The sequence below is a fragment of the Populus nigra genome, chromosome 2 (genome assembly GCF_951802175.1).
Source record: "Populus nigra chromosome 2, ddPopNigr1.1, whole genome shotgun sequence".
NCBI lineage: Eukaryota > Viridiplantae > Streptophyta > Magnoliopsida > Malpighiales > Salicaceae > Populus > Populus nigra.
The window spans coordinates 12,756,859-12,761,858 of NC_084853.1; positions in this window are offsets into that span (position 1 = coordinate 12,756,859).

The following is a 5,000-nucleotide window of genomic DNA, read 5'->3' on the forward strand; positions in this document are numbered from 1 at the left end:
GATCGTGCCCGCACCGCTGGACGCGAAGTATCTCGAAGGGACAAGCAACAAGCCGGACGCGAAGGATCTCGAAGGGACAAGCGACAGGCCACGGGGGGAAACGACAGGGACAATCATGCGGGGGGCTGTCTGCCCCGGCTCGCAAGACGGAGGCCAGGCCTCGGCAGCGGGCACGTCACGCCACGAGATCGGGGATTGCGAGGAGAGCCAACGCATGGGCGCGCGCACGACAATTTAATGCCACGCCCACGCCAGCGTAGAGCTCTCCTCGCAATCCCCAAGCTCGGCGGTCCGCACCAGCCGCGTCGGCCAGGCCTCCATCTTGCGAGCACGGGCAGCTGCCACCGCAGCCGGAGGCGAAGGATCTCGAAGGGACAAGGGACAGGCCGCGGGGGGGAACGACAGGGACAATCATGCGGGGGGCTGTCAGCCCCGGCTCGCAAGACGGAGGCCAGGCCTCGGCAGCGGGCACGTCACGCCACGAGGTCGGGGATTGCGAGGAGAGCCAACGCATGGGCGCGCGCACGGCAATTTAATGCCACGCCCACGCCAGCGTAGAGCTCTCCTCGCAATCCCCAAGCTCGGCGGTCCGCACCAGCCACGTCGGCCAGGCCTCCGACTTGCGAGCAGGGGCAGCGGCCACCGCCGCCGTGACGTCGCGGCAAGCAGACAGCCGCGCAGCAGCTGCCAGCACCTTGGCACAAGCACAGCAAATGAATGCCACGCCCACGCCGCGGATAAGCAGCCCCAACGCGCCCGACGGCTTGGAGCGGGTCCCGAAGACGGTGGCCGGAATCGGGTCGTCGCCGGCCGGAAAACGGGTCATCGATGCCGGCAATACTTCGGGCCATGAGGCCCCCCACCTTAGTCCGAGTTTAGCAACAGCCCACATATCCCCCGCGGCAGGCCTATGGGCGCCAGGCCAGCGCGCCCCATGGCCAGTCAGGGGGCACCCCCCTAAAGAGCAATAAGTGTCATTGAAGCTCTGGCAGGGGGAGACACTACTAGGTCCCAGCTGTCACCCCCCCTCTAAAAAATTCATTTCTTGGTATTTTGAGCTGAAATTTTGCACAGAGGTTGGCAAAAATCCAATCCAACTTTATTAATTTTTCCAGAATTTTTCGAGGTCGGGAAGTATTTTTTTTTATTTTCCTACCATTAAAAATCGAGGAAATCGGAAAAAATAGGAACCGGCCCGGAATGACCCCAAATTCAGTGGGCAGCCTCATAAAAATATGGCTGATTTTACTGGATTGATTTCATGTGGAAAGCACGACGTTTTGTTGTAGGAATGCGGGAACCCCGGCGGCTCGCCTGCCGCGGCCAGCGACGTCGGGCTGGCCCCTGCAGCGCCTAGCCTCTCCCACGCGGGGGGCAGGCCAGAACGCGGGGGGCCAGGGCCCGAAGGCAGCCCCCCCGCGGGCGAGAGAGCAAGCCAGCAGGGGCTGTCGCCTGCCGCGGCCAGCGACGTCGGGCTGGCCCCTGCAGCGCCTAGCCTCTCCCACGCGGGGGGCAGGCCAGAACGCGGGGGGCCAGGGCCCGAAGGCAGCCCCCCCGCGGGCGAGAGAGCAAGCCAGCAGGGGCTGTCGCCTGCCGCGGCCAGCGACGTCGGGCTGGCCCCTGCAGCGCCTAGCCTCTCCCCCGCAGGGGGCAGGCCAGAACGCGGGGGGCCAGGGCCCGAAGGCAGCCCCCCCGCGGGCGAGAGAGCAAGCCAGCAGGGGCTGTCCGCGCGTCGCGCGGCGCGGCATGGCTGCGGGGGCCGCGCGCGCGCGCCCAAGCGCCCAAGGGCCCCCAAGGGCCCCAGGCCCTCAGGCCCCAGCGCCCCAGCGCCCAGCGCGGGCGGGCGCGCGCGCGCGTGTGGTCTTTGAGGGGCGCCGGCCTGGTGGCTCCCTAAAGAGCAATAAGTGTCATTGCAGCTCTGGCAGGGGGAGACACTACTAGGTCCCAGCTGTCACCCCCCCTCTAAAAAATTCATTTCTTGGTATTTTGAGCTGAAATTTTGCAGAGAGGTTGGCAAAAATCCAATCCACCTTCATTAATTTTCCCAGAATTTTTCGAGGTCGGGAAGTATTTGTTTTAATTTTCCTACCATTAGAAATCGAGTAAATCCGCAAAACTAGGAACCGGCCCGGAATGACCCCAAATTCAGTGGGCAGCCTCATAAAAATATGGCTGATTTTACTGGATTGGTTTCATGTGGAAAGCACGACGTTTTCTTGTAGGAATGCGGGAACCCCGGCAGCTCGCCTGCCGCGGCCAGCGACGTCGGGGACGCTGGCCTGCGCTGTCGAGCCCGCGAGGGCTGTCTCCGCGGCAGGCCCCCCCTGAACGGGGCACGACAGGCCACCGCGCTGGCTCGTCCAGCGTCGACAGTCCCTCGTCCAGGTTTCAGATCGCGCCAAGTCGAACCCATGACCTGCTCAAGCCATCGTGCGCTGCCGAATTCGCATCTGCGTGTAGGCTGCCATTCCACGCGGCAGCCCCTGTTTTCGTCAGCGTGCCCCCCTGACGAATTTTCCTGCCTGGCCCAGTCCAGCGTCCAGCCCCTGTTCGTCGAAAAATCTGCGCTGCTGATTTTCCACGACGAGCCTACTTTCGTCAGCGTGCCCCCCTGACGAATTTTCCTGCCTGGCCCGGCCAGTCCAGCCCCTGTTCGTCGAAAAATCTGCGCTGCCGATTTTCCACGCGGCAGCCCCTGTTTTCGTCAGCGTGCCCCCCTGACGAATTTTCCTGCCTGGCCCGGCCAGTCCAGCCCCTGTTCGTCGAAAAATCTGCGCTGCCGATTTTCCACGCGGCAGCCCCTCTTTTCGTCAGCGTGCCCCCCTGACGAATTTTCCTGCCTGGCCCGGCCGGTCCAGCATCCAGCCCCTGTTCGTCGAAAAATCTGCGCTGCCGATTTTCCACGCGGCAGCCCCTCTTTTCGTCAGCGTGCCCCCCTGACGAATTTTCCTGCCTGGCCCGGCCGGTCCAGCATCCAGCCCCTGTTCGTCGAAAAATCTGCGCTGCCGATTTTCCACGCGGCAGCCCCTGTTTTCCTCAGCGTGCCCCCCTGACGAATGTTCGTCGAAAAATCTGCGCTGCCGATTTTCCACGCGGCAGCCCCTGTTTTCCTCAGCGTGCCCCCCTGACGAATGTTCGTCGAAAAATCTGCGCTGCCGATTTTCCACGCGGCAGCCCCTCTTTTCGTCAGCGTGCCCCCCTGACGAATTTTCCTGCCTGGCCCGGCCGGTCCAGCATCCAGCCCCTGTTCGTCGAAAAATCTGCGCTGCCGATTTTCCACGCGGCAGCCCCTCTTTTCGTCAGCGTGCCCCCCTGACGAATGTTCGTCGAAAAATCTGCGCTGCCGATTTTCCACGCGGCAGCCCCTCTTTTCGTCAGCGTGCCCCCCTGACGAATTTTCCTGCCTGGCCCGGCCGGTCCAGCATCCAGCCCCTGTTCGTCGAAAAATCTGCGCTGCCGATTTTCACCGACGAGCCTACTTTCGTCAGCGTGTCCCCTTGACGAATTTCCCTGCCTGGCCTGGACAGTCCATCTTCCAGCCCATGTTCATCGAAAAATCTGCGCTGCCGATTTCCCCGACGAACCTGCAGCTGCACAAATCTGCGCTGCCGATTTCCCCCCCTGTCGGCATGGCTGCCGCTGCCCCGATGTCCAGACCAACAGTCTTTTTTGTCGACTTTGCCGATTTTGTCCGCGCTGCCGATTCCAACACTACCCCCTGCATCCAAACCAGCATTGTTTCGTCAGCTCTTCCCCTGACGATTTTAGCCCTGTAACAAACAGTAGGCCTCCAATCCCGCCAACGGGAGCCAAGTTGATAGGGAAGAGAATTGAATGACGCGCCTGGTCCTCGCACCCCGCCACCCGAGGGGCCTTTTTCCCGGCAGCCTCTGAAAAACTCTAGCTTTCACGGTCCTCGCCGCCCCTCACCACCATGGCAGGCCTCTAATCCCACCCATCAGCAGTTGTAGCCGATAGGGCAGTGATTTGAATGACGCGTCGCGGGCCGCCGGGTCATCTCACCCGGCCATTAATTGGAGCGTTTTTGGCTGGCCGAGGATGGGGGGATGGATCTCTTCTTCCGAAAAAGCAAACAGTACATCGGGAGTTATGTTGACGGGGCATGGAATTGAATGACCCGTCGCGGGCCGCCGGGTCATCTCACCCGGCCATCCCGGGGAGCGTTTTTCCCGGCAGCATCGGGGAAACTCTTGCTTTCACTGCCCGCTGCCCAAGTCCCCACTCGCATCGGCCCCCCGCGCCAACAAGCCAACGCTGCCGAATCGGCAGACACTGCTGCCGAGTCTGCCGACACTGCCCCGCGGGCTGCCACTGCCCCAGTGTCTAAACCAGCGGTCTTTCTCATCGAGCCTTGGACTATCCAGTCCGTCCTGACTCATCGCCAGCACCTGCTGCCGATTCTGCCGACTTTGCCGATTTTCTCGGCGCTGCCGATTCCAACACTGCGCCCACCGTGTCTGAACCAGCGCTGTTTCCTCAGCGTGTCCCCTCGACGAATTTTCCTGCCTGGCCTGGACAGTCCACCGTCCAGCCCGTGTTCGTCGAAAAATCTGCGCTGCCGATTCTGCCGACTTTGCCGATTTCGTCGGCGCTGCCGATTCCACCACTGCCCGCCGTGCCTGAACCAGCGCTGTTTCGTCAGCGTGTCCCCTCGACAAATTTTCCTGCCTGGCCTGGACAGTCCATCGTCCAGCCCATGTTCGTCGCAAAATCTGCGCTGCCGATTTTCCCCGACGAACCTGCAGCCGCACAAATCTGCGCTGCCGAATCTGCCGACACTGTCCCGCGGGCTGCCACTGCCCCAGTGTCTAAACCAGCAGTCTTTCTCGTCGAGCCTTGGACTATCCAGCCCGTCCAGACCCATCGCCAGCACCCGCTGCCGATTCTGCCGACTTTGCCGATTTCGTCGGCGCTGCCGATTCCAACACTGCCCGCCGTGCCTGAACCAGCGCTGTTTCGTCAGCGTGTCCCCTCGATGA